Here is an 18,936-nt window from a genome sequence, read left to right as displayed (position 1 = left end):
AAACAATTTTTTTGGGAATTAGTCAAAGGGACAATACATAAAGTTGATACTGTATGTAGCAATAAATTAATTCTAGTTTCTCATATTTAATTCAAGCATTTTTTTTCACCGATTTCAGCGTAAATGGTCTCATAAATGTTATTCTTATCAACAAAAGAATATTAATTAGCAATTCATTTTGAATTTATGAATTATGTATTCAACAGAGATAGTTTGTAAAAGAACAAAACTTTATTACTTAAGCTTAATGGCGACAGTTCATACTGTATGTAGCAGTAAACTAATTTTAGTTTCTCATAATCCAGCATTTTTTCAGCCTGTTATTGCTGATTTCAGCGTAAATGGTCTCATAAATGTTATTCTTTATCAACAAAAGAATATTAATTAGCAATTCATTTTGTATTTATGAATTATGTAATAAGAATATGACAAATTTCCAAGTTAATTTGATATAAACCGGTCATGCAGTGTGCTGTAGAAACTTTTTGGACGGAAGTTTGAATTAATTAATTAACTAGCTATTATTTACCTTCTCAGACAAAAGGTCAATAAACTAATTAAGTAATTATCAGTTCATGTTGCAGTTATCAAAAAATAAACAGCTAAGCTTTTTAGTTGTGAGTGTACAAATAGACAGTTTTTTCTGAATCTTAAAATTGAAAAGTAGGCTCAACTAATAATGTTTGATATGATAATATTAAAAATAGAGTCCAAAAAAGGCAAGTAATGATTGAAATTTATGTAGAAAAAAGGTTTTGTTTTCTTCTTCAATCTGTATCTTTCATATACATTTAATTTATGTAGTAAAAAGGATGGTATGATGATACTTTTTTCCAGCAACAGTTTTTTTTATAAAAAAAAGTTTTTGAGAATCTAGTTTTAATGTCAGATTTTGACCCAATTTTTTTAACTCAACATTTTTTTCCCACACTAGCTTTCATGTTAGAAGCCAATTTGAATCAACATTGTCCTGTTTTACTGTCTCTATTATTTAAAATTTATTTGTGATTGATTATTTTTAGCTTGGGTAGAAACGGACCTCTGGTACAGATAAGACACAATTGAGGAAACATACAGAGTGCCGATTAAAATTCAGTAGCTTCCTTTCTGTGATTTATCCTTGACTGAGTTCAGGGCATTCTGTTATTACTTCGTACCGTCTACTCTCCTAATACCGGACTCTCTGAAAACCGGAAACTGTCCCTTTTTTCCCCAAAGGTCTTTCATTACCTGTTACCAATTAAAAAATGCATTTGAATTTCTGGAATATCAGAGATATTATTAGGCCAGCCCCAGTATTAGAGGATGCTCCTGTGAGAGGAAGTATTGGGAGAGATGCCTGTATAGTGTATTACCATCCATAGATAATTCCAGATCTGGGATTATTAAATTATTTATTATTAAATGAAGGATCGTTTGCATTATTATCTCTTTTCCTATCTATTTAATAATTTATGTTCTCCAGACAAACCACTTTGCAAAGAATTCTCGCAGACTCCTGAATCCACAACTGATTCCATATCACTAGCCTGTTGTCCATGCCTCTAGACTACCAAACTGGCGCTGATGGCTAGAGGTTTGATTTGAGCCTAAGTAAGCAGCAGGTACTCCACCAACATTCTCTACTAAACTACATTAATTACATAATTGATACCAGTACAGTCACCAGCTTACTCCCCACTGTTTTTTTTTTCTTTGAATTTTTAAAGCCTTTTTGTTTTCGCTGCCAAAATACTGACTCAGCGATAGCTTATATAAATGATCCTTTGTTTTAGGAAACAAACGATTATGCCACTAACCCCAATAGTAGGAAGTATATAGATCTATTGGTTACAGTAAATAAATATACTACAATAAAACCGTTGTGCTTCTTTCTATGTATATCCCATGTATGGTTTATTTATGACCACATTATGATTTTATCATAAAGGGATCTGTCATGTTTCAATTTAAATAGATAATATATATCAAAGTTGAAAATCTAGTCAGGCTTGAACACATTAGTGGATACATGGTGTTTGAAATTAGGAAAGAGGTATGAAATCTATCCTCTAGGAAAATGTCATAAAAGCCTTTTATTTCCCCTTTTTGACCTTTCAATATGGACCATGACTAGGTTATAGCATAGAGATATTATAGTTCACTATAATATCTCTATGGTTATAGTACACAGCGATTTGGTAACAACATTTTGGCACACATAATATCTTGTGCGTTTACTTATAGACTAGTGGTGCTTGAGATTGTGAACCTGGACATTTCATGGGTTTTTGTAAGCTCTACTGATTTATATTGTTTGATCATTCCGTTTTGTTTTATTAGAGCTATTTATTGCATGCATATTTCTAGTAGGCACAGAAAAATAACATATAAATAAAAAAAACAATTTTAAGCGTTATTTTTTTGCTTTGTATACAATCAAAACCACTGTAAATACTGTGTATAAAATTCTTTATATCAAACCAATGGTACAAATTATGAAAATAGATTGGTTTGCTATAAAGAATTATATTCAATTTGTTAATTTTAAACCAGATGAACATAACATTTACAATCACTACATTTACTATTAATCTATGCTGCAGGATATTCCAAACTGGTTTGTTTATTTTAGGCTCGTCCTTCAGCCAATTGATTGATTGATTCTGCCATCCTAGCTGTACACAATTACACAATAATACAAAGGTTTTGGTCAACTATTTTCTGTACTTTTTATTTCTCTGTTAAAGGATGTTTTCTTGGCATGTAACCGCAGTCCTCTAACAATCTTTATTGATGGCTATAAGGCCTGTTTGCACAAATTAATCCACTTTAAGTTTGTGGTTTGCTGTCTTGTTTGATGTGGTCTACGTACTGCCCTGGATCTAGGGTAGTCTAACCAGGCCTTAATGTAATACACATTACTAAACTATGTTTGGTAAAAAAAAAACCTTAAATCAAACACTTTAAATTCAGTTTATATGGTGGCCCATAGATGTCAGAGAAGAAATGAAATGGTAAAAACTCAAAACAGAAATACATTAATAAAAACTGAATTCAATGCTGTTGGTCAATACGTTGCTCTATTTGAAAGTAAAATGTTGAATTAAAAATAACATTTTCTGGAACTTACAACTATATTCAGGATCAAGAAGTCAAAGAATGAACATTAAAAGTTGGTAACAGGAAATGTTACATTGATTTACTTAAACTTAAAGATGTATTGTCCCCCAAAAACATGAAAAATGAAGATTAATAAAATCAGACTTTCAATAGTCCATTTTGTAGTTTTAATAAAGTTGTTCACTTTTGTAAACAAAATATTATTTCACTTATAAAAAGACATAATCATAAAAAAAATGACTATTTACAGCAAGCGCATTGATTACTACCTGCTCTGTGTAATGTTGTCACCAAACACTGTTGGAAGCTTCATGGTCACAAGTGCAGTGAAGTCTCCTCAAGATCTCTCCATATGGTGTTATCATCATGCATGGAACAGACCTGTAGGCAGGATTTTTAAAGTGGTTTTGGCAGGGAGTTGTAAAATAATAATTTTTTTTTTTAGCACAAGAACCTGCCTATGGGTCTCAGTGGGAGGTGAAAAGAGATGTCCTAGGGTGTAATTCTGCAGGGAAATCCCTAAAAGCTTGTTATTATTAATATATAAATATATTAATGCTATTAATATTAAAGCTTTTATAATACATATTTCGGTTTTTAAAATAACAAAACGATAGAAATTTCAGATTTTTGATGACTAACCTGATAATCAGTAGAAACATGTTTCTAGGGTTTAATATTACACACCTTCCTGTCAAAAATAACAAGTAAATTCATTAATTGTTTTAATACTACTTCACGTTTTTGGCCACAAGCGATTTCCTAGTAAATGCATAATTCAGAATGAACAGTTGCTTAAAATTCAAAACAACATTTGCCGATTTTTTATTTTGAACTGCATTATAAAAATATTACAGGCTATTTGTACCAGTGATTTTTATTGATCTCGTATTGGAAATAATTCTATTATCTTTTGTTTATTTTGTAAGTTTTCCTTCCCTGAATTGGCCCACAGTCCCTGGCTATCCCCAATAATAAATAATAATAATAAACAGTATTTATATAGCGCCTAATGGATCACTGACCCCTCTAGGTGCTTTACATAGGACCTTAACTAATGGTAATAAACTATCCCCCGCCGGACACCATTCCCGTACCCTTACTTGTTTATTTCCTTTACCATAGTTCTTCTTCATTCATATTTATTCAGGCTGAATGCTCGTATAATTTTTTATTATAGTAAAAAAAAAGTATACAATAAACATAAAATATATATATATATAAAGGTGAAGTTTTAGTCCGTATTTTCCAACTTTTTTCCCAAAAGTTGTTATGTATTATACATCCAGAAAGATTGTTTAGTTTGAAACGGTCTAATCCACACACTGTTTTGTAAGATGACTAAGTCTTATATTTGTAAAGTGGGTTGTATATTCATGAAAAGCTAGCCGGATGGGTCTGTTCCGAATGAATGGGTTTCTAAGAACGCTAAAGAATAGCCTCACTAATCCTACTATTACTCTCTGGGTACATTGACATCATATTGTGACAAAATCCTATTACGTGACATTTAAAAAGCACGGTTTAAAAATACGCTCAACGCTTTTTTTGCTTGCTTAAGCTACAGAAACTTTAGGACGAGTGGGTGGCTTCTTTTCATTCATTTATTCTTTATGTCATATTCAAATGTACATATTATACAATTACATAATGGACCACGAACTGGTAATACGTGTACATTAAATCTCTCGGATGTAAACAATAATATTTACGGTATTTTTAAAGAACTTTTTTTTAAGAAAGGCCCAATAATTTTGTTTAAAAAGCTACGGAAACTTTGGGGAAAGTGGGTATTTTTGCTGATATTATACCGTATAATAAACAACAACAAGTATTCGGGAAAAACCAATGGATGTTGAAATAACGGTTGATCAGATCATGGAGAAATAAGTTTACTTATTTGCAAATATACAGTATTACACATACAAATGATCCTATTCATTATTATGGCTTTAGTTGTAATTACTGTATATTATGCTTCTGTTTGGTCATGATCAATTCTTGTATCTATCATTACAGTAGTTGCGGCAATCAAACTCACTCCCTCTGGCTTGAAACACCTGTGAACTGTGATACAGGATTTAAAATTGATACCAGATATTCTTAGAACTGTAGTATTATTTTGGGGGATTTTATTTCCCATCTTGATCCCATTAACTAGGTAAATAGTAAACTACAGTATTTAAATTAATTTAGCATATTTTATTAGCTTGTTTTTTTTTAACCTGTAGGGGTTTACCCACAAGTTTAGGCTGTATCAAAATGTCCCATCAGGCTTAGCAGCACCTGTTTTATAGCCTGTGTCACCCTTTCAATTAAACAATAAATTGATTTTAACTTAATTTAAAAACAGTTGTAAATTTATTGGATTTTATTAAGCACTAAAAACTGGCAACTGTATGGCCAGTTTTATTATAGTTATGAAAACTCCCAGTAGGGATAATATGTTTATAGGTAGACATACCACAGACGAATGTTGTCTGTTTCTTATTAAATTGACTTGCATTTAAAAGAAAGTCCATAAAATAAGATAATACAAAGCTGTATGCATTATGGGATGTAATAGAAATGAATGTACATAAATGCATGATGTATGGAAAATTATGAAGAAGAAAATCGGTTGCAATAAAATCAACGTTTGGTAATTTTCAAGATGTGCCACTAGATACACTTTTGATCATTTTTTTACTCATAAACGTCTTTATTGAGTAGGGTTAGACCAGCTTTACCCACCGTCGTCTTTTGCATAGAGAGATGTTATTTATTTCAGCAAGTACGTTTAATTAGCAGCACAAAATACCAGAAGTTGATTTTATTGTGACCAAAATAAAACGCTATCATCGTAAACTTAAACTTCCTCTTCCTCTTCCCCTTTAGCATCGACACATTTGAGGATGAGCTCATACACAGGGACCATAACCAAATGATACATGCATTGTGTATAAACTGTAGCCGCTAATGACAATTTACCTCCCAAACAAGTGAACCAAAAACCAAGAAATAATGAAAATTTATTTCAAAGCAACCTTTCATCCCATCATAAATTCCTGAGAGACTTGCGACCTTTGACTTGCTAATTTAACTTGTAGTTTCTGACATCACTTGTGGTTGGTGTATTTCAAACAAAAACAAACCTACTTGACAGGAGCACCCTATAAAGATTACTAACAGCCTCGTTGTCAATAGTAACCAAGGCTATAACCACAAATCCATTGGTGCAGACCTGTTGTGTTTCAAGTTTGTGATTTACTCTACAAGTTGCTATTAAAAACCTGATAGAATTTCTAGTTTTCGAAACTTTTAATTTGCCAGAAAATGTTATCCATTATGGTTTTATAAATTCTAATAGAGACATGATGAAACAGTGTCATTATTAAATTATTTCATCATTTTATCGGATGAAGCTATCGGCATGATCAACTGTGCGTTTCATTTCTTTTTTTTTTGTCGCTGATAAGAAATAACAAAAGTAACAGTACATGCACGATTGACCATGCCAAGTCGCTTTCCATTTTATCATCATACTTTTTATTCTAGTGTTTTTGACATGTTCTACTATTCATCTCATTGAAACTTGTCAATTTCTACTTGTGACCCAGTCTGTACATTAATACTCTATTATTCTTGTCATCAAGTTTTGGCTGGTTTAACTAAAAATAACTTTTTAAATAATAAGTATTATTAAATATGAAAATTAAAATGTACTTTACTATAATCGAGTGTGTGGGCTGAAAATCATTTAGCTTATGGGTATAAGTAGAAATCCTGTCTAATGGCATAATCTGTTTAGTATTATGTAATCAAAATAACATCTTGATTGAAGAAGACATTTTTTAAAGCTCTGTCTGCGGATATCTTGATTAGACTTGCGGGACAACTATAACCTTTAACAAGATGTTTTTAAAACTAATATATAAGCATGTACTTTATCCTATAGGTCATGTTTGATGCATTACTAGCTTTTTTTATGAGCTAAACAACAGAAACTATATTTGTTTTTCCATGTGTTGATGGAGGCATAAGAATCTTCAATGTAAAATGTAATGACATTTGGATTAGGCCCTCTATAGGCCAAGTACAGCCATAAGGCATCAGAATAGGAAAAAAACCAATGAGAGAGATTTGAAACATAAAATCAAACTGCAAGAAATTTATACAGAGGTTTAATAGGATTGATGATAAAGTAAAAAGTGCAATCAATTTAGACTTCCAATCGGATCCAGCTACATAGACCAGATAGCACAACTTGCTATGGTTAGTTAACTACCAATTTCTAAGTTTGTAATTAATGTTAAAACTCATGCATTACAGTATAGCGTCGCATCTAGATAGATAGAACAGTGTTCTATATTTGTTAGCAGGATTACTCAAAAAGTTATTGCCCGAATTTCATAAGATTTTAAAGGATGGTTTCGTAGCATATTGTAGCATGTGGTTTAATTTTCATATGCCTAGGCAGAAGTTTGCGTTTCTAAGTTTCTGGTTTAGAATGCGTTTTTTACTGTACACACCATCTTAAAGCGCACATACACAACAACTCTCCTTTGCTTTCTTCGTGCCAGATAGCTGCCTCCAAATGGTTAGAGTTCATAATGCAAATATGAGAGGTCAGATTGACAAATGCTTTCATGGTACATCAGTAGATATTTTTGATGCACCAGCACTAAACAGCAATGACCACAATGACGGAATTGGGCATTAGGAAAGTTAATCATTCACCTTGACTTTCAACGCCACAGATTATTCTACAGCTAATGTTTGATCTTTACGGCACAAGTCTGAACATTCTATGTTTAACCTGTTGTTGTCACTCTTGTAATGACAATGTAATGTAATTTACTATTTTCTTTTTGAATACAATTTTCTTTAACTATACAATCTTATGAAATGAACTGTACAATAGTAGATTTTTATGTGAAATGCTTCACTTGAAAATCATAAAAGCATTTGTCAAAAAAAAACCTGTTTGTACAGTTTACCCTTTCAAGAATGAAGAGGTGTTATTCTTTCTTTTTCACAAGTCATAATAGTATTATGAAGTATTATTTGGTACGTTTGATTATAACAAGTAAATTTATATAATGTCAACTCTAGTACCATTGAAAACTATGCATTGCGCAAGTTCTTTTATTGTTAGAAATGAACAAAATACATAAAATGCTACTGTCAACTATGTGGTCCAAAACATAGGAAATCTGTTTTTTCCCAAATTGAACGTCAAAATTTGGTACTTAATCAATCAAAGGTAATCAGCGACAATAGATTTCTGCCAATCTTCTTGGTCTTAAGATCTTTTCTTCATCTGCCCAACTTCTTCCAAAACACCAACTTTACTCTTTCTCCCTCTTGGACAGTTTTCTTCAGTATCGCCTTCCATTTAAACTTTACTTTGTTTCGTTTTTCGGTCTGTTGTTGAGATAGTGGAGTACAGTGTAATATTATTGGAACTGTAGCTTGGTGGTTAACATTCTTGCCTTCTAATCCCACAGTTCAGGGTTCAATCCTGACCTAGTGTATGATAGCACACAGCTCTTTTTATTCAACTTCCTTAGCCTCAAATGTATCTGTCCTGTATGGTGTTTCTCTCTGTTGAATGTGTATAAAGAGATGGCAGCTTCCTCTTTCTAGAACTTTTTTGTTTTCTTAAACAGTCAAGATTCTCCTTCCCCTTTACAGTGGTTAACCAGTCCTCCATTTTCATAATTCAAGAACTTTTTAACAAGTTTGTTTGTTATTTTGTTCTTTTTGTATGTAGAATTGTGTTCAGTAATTACAAAACAATTTACAGTCTGTATAAGTAAACCAATGAATTCACCTAAAATTACTGATATTAAGTACACTGAAACCAAAATGAATTTTTTTCTTTTCACAATTATGGTCTTTCCATTAGAACATCTATAAATAACACTTCTGTTCTTTTCAATCTGCACATTAACAGTACAATCAATAGTTTCCTGCTCTATCTATCAACACAAACTAAAAATGTTTTTCACTTGTGTTGTTTTTAGCGCATTTTTACAAGTTCACATTAGCTCTGTTATAAACTACATTGTATTTGTTTTTGAATTCATATGATTTATGATGTGCATTGCTAGGGTGATGACTTGGTTCATATGCCTTGCATGATTTACATATCCTACTGAATACCTTAGGGGCCTAGCTATTGAGCTTCAAATTATGAAAACAATAAAGTATAGTTTGTTTTTCTCTCTTCAAAAACCAGAGAAGGAAAAAATAAAGGTTAAATTTGATAATATCTGAAGATATGAGAATTTGGAAGCGTTTCAACATTTTGGAATTGAAATCATCTGTAGTTACATTCTGAAACTATATGTGTACATACAAATTTGAATAGTATAATAAAAATCTCAGTATAGTTTCAGTTTGTCATTCTGCATATCTCAGCATGTGCTAAATGACTTTTTTCTCGACAACAGTTCAGTGACTTGATATGAAAATGAAAAATTGCTAACTATTTATATTCTGCACGGTATATAGTCATGGATGCTTTGAAGTAGGGATTTTTTTTTTATGTTTTTGATTTCCACAAATAAATTTAAGCAGAATCAATTTTTGCTTCCATACTGTAGTAGTATTTTTCTCATTTTCTCTACAGCCGTATTTCGGGTGAATATCTCAGTCTGTAGTAATTATTAAAGTTGAAGAATGAGTTTAATGATTTCGTTATTAGGTTTGAAGTTAGTTTTAAATAATAACAATCTGTGTCATACGCCCCCAAATTGTTATTTTTGTTGGCCGATTAGACTGACTGATATCTCCTTTGAATTTTTATTATATGCAAAGAATAGGTGGTTTAAAAAAATCATTCCTAATGAATCATTATTGTTATGATTGTCACTGAGGTATACACAATTGGATTAATGGACCAAAATTAAATTCAGACTCTAAAATAAATAATACATCACATGAGTTACTCACTAAAGAATTACAAACAAAAGCCAACACCTTGATTTTACTTTTGTATTATTTGAAGCCTTTTTTTTTTATAAAATTTGTTATGTACAGTAGTTGAATAGGCTAATACAATATTTGCTTTATAGCTATTTAATTGTACAGATTTTGTGAGATGGAATCTTACAATATACAAATTTAGAATTTACAGTACTTATAACTAGTTGCTTATTGCATAGAAAGTATTGCAAACAATCCTATTAATAATATCAAGTTTCGCTGACTATCTTTTTATGTGCACTATATAATGTATATGTTTTTAAAATATTAAAGATACTGTATTATCAAATTCTATGTTGGAATATTAAAAGAAAATGTAAAATTTGCTAGTTCTAGATATGGGTTTTTAGAGAAATCATATCAAAATTATCTACTGCACTTCTGCAGTTACTGCAGTTTAAACTTAGTACTATAACATTATAATTTCAGTTGTTGTAGTACCTAGCTTGGTAAATAATTGCATTAAACCGGTTTAAAGAGTAAACAAATTGAAGTTACTGCAGTAACTGCAGTGGAATGAGTTTGGCATGATGTGATGGAATCTTATTTTCAATTCTAATTCAAAACTTAGTTATTCAAATTATTCAGCTAAAGTTCTATTATTAGAAGTGATGACCATTTTTTTGATTATGTATTTATTATTTTCAACCTTTTTAGTTATCTCATATCTTCTAGGTAAATCCAAATTTTATACAGTAATAGTACTATTAAATTCAAAGGAAAATAAATGTAATATTGTAAATCGGTCTGGTGTTAAAATCTGACAAAAATGGGCATTGACCTTTTGCTAATTCTGTCCCTTAGGGCAAAATATAATTGTTTCCTAGGCAACTTTATACCTGAGTAGAACTTTACTATAGTTTCACTTGGCTAGTCTTCAGCCGATTTCATTTGATAAGGTCCTTTTAGGATTATAAAACTAGGAACAGTTTTGTCAAGTGTACAGACATCAAATGAAGCATGGTTAAGTGTAAAAAGTGTTTGCGTTAAAAAAACAAATATAAATTGAATAATAAAAGAATTGAAATTATTTGGAGATTTACAAAATAGTTTACAAACCTATACAGGAAAAATATTACAATTTTTTTTTTAAGTAACAGATAAACATGTGGACATTAATTAATAATAATTATTTTTCATGGAATATTTCGAACCACCTATAGTGTTAGTTATGTAATAATTAAACTTTTAAATACATAAGGCTTCAAGTAGACAGAATATTAATATATTTGCTTCAGTTTTTCCTTCCTTTTCTTTCTAATATGCCAAGAAAAAAACAGAAAAATCGATAGCACTATTTTAGACAGCATTGTAATATTTTACTGTTCTTAACATTAATGTTATTTGGAAGTGGTGTTAGTTGTTCTTAAGTTTCTTTAAAGCTCCAAATGAGTTCAGTTGAACCCATTTAACCCTCCTGGCTTTCAACTTGATAGTGGATACTATATAAATATGATTTTTATGATAGTTATTGGTGTTCTTAAGCTGCATAAGTGACTTGTTTTTATACACTGTTGTGATTTTAAGCCTTGAGCAGTTTATTGAAATGGATACTGTAATATTAGACCTATTACGTTAAACTGCATCCTTCAATTTAACTTAATATTATGCGAACACATCTTTACCTTTAAAGAGAATCATGTAATACTTTCAAACAAGGGCAAATCTTTTTCATTTTGTTCATGCTTTGACGAAAGGCCAGTGGCGTATTAAATGTCTATGTCTTTTTTTTGCTAACCCCAGGGGCTGCAGAGCATGAGCAGTTCAAGCGTTAGTTGTAGGTCTATTGTATTTGGCTACCTCCCATTGTCACTACTTTTTATTATTGATTATCTTATATTTTTTATTTTAATTATTTTGTTTCTGAGAATTTGAATATGAATAAATTTTATATAAAAAACGTTACTAAATGTTGTTACTAAGATAAAAGTGAACGAACTCTCTACATAAGGTAATATAGCAAAGAGAGAGTTCTGCTTTACTTTGAGAGTATTATCTCTTCCTGACTGAAGAACACCTTCCGGTATTCAGAAGCGTGTTCCTATTGTTCAACTTGATCACTCTAACATACTTGTTTTGCAATCTATCTAATACCTCTATGTTGTGCAGTTGATATTTGCTAGAGTTTTTCTAGAAATGGTGGATTTAAGCAGGCCATTAGATCTAATAGCGATAAAGTTAGTTAAAAGTTTTCTACTATAAAAAGTTGTTGTCACACTTATTGCCAATTGATTGGCTGAAGATATAGCGATAGTATGGTGGTTGGAAAACCTATTCTGAACCCATACTAACATTCTTATAAAGCAAACCTGTAGCCAAGGGAGAGAGTTTTCTCAACAAAACTTTTTCTGAAGGTCTAGCTAACTTACATCTCATGAAGATTTTTTCTTATTTGTGGAAAATCGAACCTCTCTGTAAAATTCGTGGCTACTGACTTGTAGAAAGTGATTGAGTATGCTAATTAAAGTAAATCTAATTGAACTGTAAAGTTGTATTGTACATTAAGCTGATATTAATATCGTTTTCATTATTAATTATTTTACTTTTGCCAATATAGTTAATCGTTACCAAACAGGTTTTTCCTTTTTCTTATCTCATGGGACATGAATAAAACTGAAGTTAAGGCCTTCTTTAATTAACTTCTCGGAAGTTTTTAATCTTGAACTACGCCCTCGGTGATTATTCTCCAGGGAAGCTAGTTTCATTACTCTATTCTGTAGTTGCCTGCTGTTGACCTTTTCGTTAAATTGTGTTGCCAAGTTATTTGTATCTGAATATTTATAATTTTTAATTACAATTTTACAACCTTTTTATCGTCCGTTTAATATTCGAAAAATCTTTAGTAAATCTCGCATTTCTTTTTGGAAAAGTCCTAAACATATTTTTTGTTGGGAGGTGATACTCATACTTCAGTAAAGCTTCAATATATGTAATCAATTGTACACACTCTCTGAAGATGTTTGTTGATTGGTTCATAAACTAATTCCTTCATGGTTGGATATTCTAAAGTAACCACCAATATGTATTTTTAATAAATAAAACTTTTCAGTAGATAATATGCATAATAACACAGTACTGCTGTCCCACTTTTTTATTTTCATTAGTGAACTGTTCAATTATTTAATCCTCTTTTTAATTAAAATTAATTGGGAAAAGTGTCCAAACCATGTTTACTACAATCTGTACTAGGATGTAAAAATTCATAAAACTAAAGCGGAACGAACATGAGTGACATCTTTGACCTTAAACTACGAAATGGAAGTGAAACTGTGATTTTTACCAAGATTATTCTATTTTAAGTGTAGAGAAAGTGAAGCAATTCTACTAACCAAAATATAAACATGACAGTGTGTTGACATTTGAATAAGCCAGTCAATATCACTACAGTACTAGCAGCCAATATGTGAAGGTACAGGTTTGAGAAAGTGACGGTGAGGGGCATTCCCCCATTCATGTAAAAAAATGTCATGATTTGTTGGAAGAATTTTTTGTAACTCCAGAAGTCCGGCCATTGCCCTAGAATAAGTTTCTTCCAACTTTGACTAGAAAATAATTTACCTCCGCCAAGAAGGTATATGTAGTCGATAGTTTTGTTTGTTTGTTTGTTAGCAGGATTACTCAAAAAGTAATTACAAGATCTTTACCACTTTTTGCAACTGTAGGCCTAAAAAATATCTTCTTTTTTTTTTCCAAATTCAACAAGTAAAACCGAGATATAATATAAATTGGGTCTAGGGCAAGTTAAAATGGTAAACTTGATTAGAAATCAAATCTTTTCAATAAAAAGAGTATATATATTATTAGATACCCTGGCCACTTCAACCCAGAAAAGCAATCAAAAATTCCATGCAGTATTTTCAAGCAATAAATATTAGCAAGGTCAACAAAAAAAAAAGCTTGTGGTTTTATTAATGAGAGTATCATTTAATAATATGTAAATAATTATGTCATAAATGTGTAATAAACATTAACAAAATTCCATGAAGTTTTGTTATATGTAGGCCCAGCCTAGTTTGTGGGTTAACATTTATTGCTAATTATTATCCCAGGTCTTTCAGTTAGTCCTTGGTTACCACCACAGAATTATTCTCATATTCTTCTTGGATAAAATAGGTTAATAATACATGACCTTTTAGGACAGTAGAACTCTTCCTTTGCGACACCCTTATTCAAGGGATTCAATGATGATTTGATGAGATAAATGGTTAAAATAAAGCAAAAATGGAGGGAAAACCAAAATATATTGAAGGGACACTTACCATGAAAAGAACAAAGGCAACATATGTTTTGACACTACGACCAACCCCTAGAGGGCTGCCAGTTTGTCAGGTCCCGAAAGTGTCCCTTTAATAAGAGTTGTACTGTATTTTCATATTATGAATACATTGCATTCAAACAATCGATAGATCAAAGTTTTTACGATTTTGGAACGCAGCTTATTTAATATTGTCTTTTCTTTTTCCTGCCAAGAAAATGAATGTGATTTATTCACACACAATCTGTAATCTAGTTACTGCAAACCATACAATATGACAAGGAAAGAACATTTTACATAGTGGCCTACTCTCTGTTAAACTACCAAACACTAAAATGAATTAATGTTCTTTTGTAAACCACCAAGACTTTACCCCCTACAATGATTAGACTTATTTAACAGGTGGTTATTCTGATACACATGTCAAAAGGTCAATCGTAGGCTTCGAAACCAGCTAACAAGATTATTGGTCGATTAGACCAATGATTCTTAACATCTGTGTCTTCAGGATAGTATCTGTACTTGAGATACGTTGCTAGGAAACAAAGTCTACCACAGTTTTTTGTATCTGAAAAATATGATATTTCAATCAAATAATATTAAGAATGGATTTGGACAAATAATTTAATTGTCGGTAATAAGGATTCTATCCAAAATGAGATTTGAAGGATAATAATTATATTGATAATTTTGATCAAATTGTGATTTTTTAAATCAAAGGACCTTTTTATAGGTAAATTTTGGTAAATCATGGAGGTCCTAGAACTTCTGGCAGTCTCAAATACTCTACACAGCCTGCTCCACTTGTGTCACGGGGAGGCTGTTTTGGTGCTGTCCGACAGCGCCACGGTGGTATCTTACATCAACCGTCAGGGCGGGACGCACTCCCCAACCCTGTGTTGTTACACATGGCAGCTCCTGAACTGGTGCCACCAGCAGGGGATTCACCTAAAAGGAAAGCAATTCCCATTCCCATTTCAACACGATTGCCGATGCCCTCTCCCGTCCGACCGAGTGGATGTTATCGACAGTCGTCGTCCAACAGATCTTCAACACGTTCGGACGACCTCCATCGGTAAATCAACTCTCCACCAAAACATTGAGAATTGAAAATGTGGTAATATTTGGAAAACCGCTGTAGTCGAACATTAACAATTCATGTCTAGAGGCATAGTTTTGGCTATGCACGTCTCGATCTTTCGAAGTCTGTTAAAGTATATGACACGTGACATGCACTAACAAAGTCCACCTTGTTTGAGCCCGAGATGAGAAGTCGTAAGAATATGACACATTGTAACTATACCATTATCGTACTCACATTCAGCCACTTCACCATGGATGGGTGTACGTCTCACCATGTCAGATATGGGAGGTACTACATGCTTTTTTTAAATATAAAGTCACTAAAAAATGTATTGTTTATTTTATTTACATTTATCTAGTTGGAACTTTTATAAATTTGAAATAAAATCGATCTTCCTCTCTTGAAACTCAACAATGTGTGTTTTTCTGACTAGTTCTGGTTTTAACTACCGTCTCTCTATACTACTACAGTTGTTCGCAGCTCATGCAACAGGCGTTTCCGTTTTACATTTGTTCAAGGGAATCATAAATCATTGGAGAATGTCATGTGACTATGATTTGGCGATTAGCCAAGAGGTCAAAAGGCGACCCCACAACACTTTATTATAATGTTGACAGTAATTGCAAAGGCAGGATAAAAATTATCTGGTTATTAAAAGCGACTGAAATAAAAATGTTTTCTAGGCTGTATTATTTCCTTGATACCAATCTAAAGTGATCATTCATTTATTTTTCTACTTTTTGTCTGTTTCAGTAGATTATAATAGTTTGTTTTAATTATGGATTTTCAACTGCAATTAGTCGAGTTTAAATAGTTATTTAGAATTCATAATGATGTTAAATTTGCGGGGGAAGACAGACACTATTTTAAGTTTGATCCAAATTTTCTCTCAAGACCTATTCAAATGTTAATTAGCCCTTCCAGACCTGTTGAGTGAAGAGTATTTTTCTGTACTGTAGACACATTAGCTGTCTAAATATAAATACGTGCTCGTTAGCTCCCCGTATTCGTATGTGGAGAATGTAATGTTTAATTGATGCGATTTTCTGTCTTTTATTTTGTAGGAATAAAGCGTCATTATTCTCTCTCCAAGTTTGGTACTTCTACAACTAAAAACCGAAGTTTTAATTGTGACATGCCACGGAGAAAAGAAATATCTCTGGTAGGGTATATATAAGCCCACCTTTAGTCAAAATCGAGTCATTTTTGTTGAAAATGAATAGTAAGGTATGAGACTAAACAATACATACTTTCACTGTATGTTTGCTTTTAGAGTGAATGTTAACACCTAAAAAGGAAGTCTTTGATATTTCTTATTATCAAAATTATGTTGCTTTTATCATGAAGAAATTATCATTTAGTTGTGCTTCATTGGTTCCAGGTCGCCAGGTCATTGACGGTAATATCTTAGGGCTATTTCACCCATCTGCCAGTTGAACCATCAAACATTGAAAATAACTTGGGATACATTTCCTGAAATTACTAATCGAACACGGAAAAAAAAAAGACTAATATTCGTCAAAAACTCTCACGTGTGACACATAACCTGAATATTTTATCATTGAAATGTGATTAGGGACATGGCACACATTTGGCTTGAATTCTAGGGTTTGTGTGAAATCCTGCAGGGCTTGCGGTCTCCGCTTAGCTGGATGCTCAACTGATTGGTGCAAAACAATTCATTGATCCTTCTGGTAGAACATACATGTAACAGTATCTTGTGAGTTGTGCATACCTCGCTCATGTCTATCCCATGTGGTTTATATTTTGGTTAGTTTCATGTAAAACTTGACACATACTCATTAAAGGGTAGACCACAAAAAAAAAGAAAATAAAAACAAATTGATTCTGACATAAATTTAGAAAGAGTATAGTAGAACAGGTACTGTAGATTAACCCTGTTATACACTATACTGTATATAGAAATACTGCCGTATCAATATAGTACAAGATTGTGCTGTGTTTGCCAACAAAATTTGTAAAATATGTTTTATTTCAAGAAATTATAGAATTATGTTATCAATGAAACCATTGCCATAACAAAAGAACATTCATTCCAAGTGATTTAAACATGTACAAATTTAATAAATATATCTTTATACTTGTATATTATCTCTTGCATTTTATCTTTGTCCCTCACCTCATGGGGTAAAGCTAGCAGAAAAGATAACGATTATATGTGATAAAAAAATAACAATAAAGCCCTGAATGTGAATAAGGTTATCAGTGATTTGCTATCAGCAGCAGCTATTTTTAAAACTTGGTTGTTTTTGGTTTAGTGGAACCCCTAGCCAGCAGTATATCACCCAACTTTGAAGTCCATTGCAAATTATGTTGAGACAACCAACTGTTCTTGCTTCTTATTGGTTCGTTGCTTTAGGGGTTGGAATTCCAATTGGCATTTAAAAGTGTTTCAACTTCCCTACACCTGTTGCTTGACGTGACTTCAATCCGGCTCAAAAGTAAAAATGTTAAAATGATGCTGGGTTTACTGCTGGTAAAATGATATATGATCATTAGTTATGATTTCTCAAGATACAAAAAAATGAAAGTCTATTTTTATAAAATAAAATGTCTACATCATTAAGATATACATTTTTTTATTTATTTTATGTACAATCTATAGTATAATATAAAAATAGTGCATTTTCCAGCTTTTACAGATGATGATTGTTTTTGTTATCGGCAGAAAAACTAATGAAAATTCTGGAGACTCCAGGACAATACTGTAAAATTCCGGGACAACTGAAGACTCCGGAACAATACTGGAGACTCCAGGCCAATACTGGATATTTCAGGTCAATACTGGAGATTCCAGGACAATACTGAATATTCCAGGACAATACTGGAGACTCCAGGACAATACTGCATACTCCGGGATAATACTGGATATTTCAGATCAATACTGGAGACTCCAGAACAACACTGGAGACTTCAAGGCAACACTGGATGTTCCAGGACAATACTGGACACTCCATGAAAATACTGGAAACTCCAAGACAATGCTGGATATTCCAGGACATTACTGGAGACTCCAGGACAATACTGGATATTCCAGGACAATACTTGAGACTCCAGGACAATAGTAACTGGAGACTCTAGGACAATACTTGAGACTCCAGGACAATACTTGAGACTCCAGGACAATACTTGAGACTCCAAGACAACTGGATATTCCAGGACATTACTGGGTATTCCAGGACAATACTACAGACTCTAAGACAATACTACAGACTCCTAGGCCCTGTTTCTGCTGCCAACTAAATACCGTATATTATTATACGGTATTTTTTTAATACCGTATATATACGGTATATTTTTGGCAGCAGAAACTGCGCTCATAAAAAATATACCGTATTTTGTATACCTATTTTCCCCACAAAATTTGTGGATAAAATACGGTATTTACAAATTTATACCGTATTTTTTGTACCCGTTTCTGCTGCCAATAAAAAATACCGTATTTTTTTTTTACATTCATGTTTTTATTTTCTGTCGCTGTCAGCTGCTTTACACACGTGTA

At 32.1% G+C, this 18,936-nt stretch overlaps 1 protein-coding gene across 4 annotated transcripts in view; it reads left to right on the top strand.

The window, feature by feature from the left end:
- The window catches only part of LOC140061062 (DNA repair protein RAD51 homolog 2-like), a 138,227-nt gene extending 119,579 nt beyond the window's left edge, over positions 1 to 18,648 (top strand). For 3 of the 4 annotated variants that reach the window (XR_011847398.1, XR_011847400.1, XR_011847399.1), the window contains exons 12-13: positions 16,478 to 16,640; positions 18,103 to 18,648. The gene's annotated coding sequence lies outside the window, so the exon portion shown is untranslated. Of the gene's footprint in view, positions 1 to 16,477; positions 17,943 to 18,102 lie in introns of those variants that run through there. The other variant, XM_072107477.1, reaches the window with a different exon arrangement.
- The last annotated feature ends 288 nt before the right edge of the window (positions 18,649 to 18,936 follow it).

The sequence above is a fragment of the Antedon mediterranea genome, chromosome 10 (genome assembly GCF_964355755.1).
Source record: "Antedon mediterranea chromosome 10, ecAntMedi1.1, whole genome shotgun sequence".
Classification (NCBI taxonomy): Eukaryota; Metazoa; Echinodermata; class Crinoidea; order Comatulida; family Antedonidae; genus Antedon; species Antedon mediterranea.
Note: the sequence above shows the minus strand (reverse complement) of the source record. Positions and strands in the feature narration are given on the sequence as shown.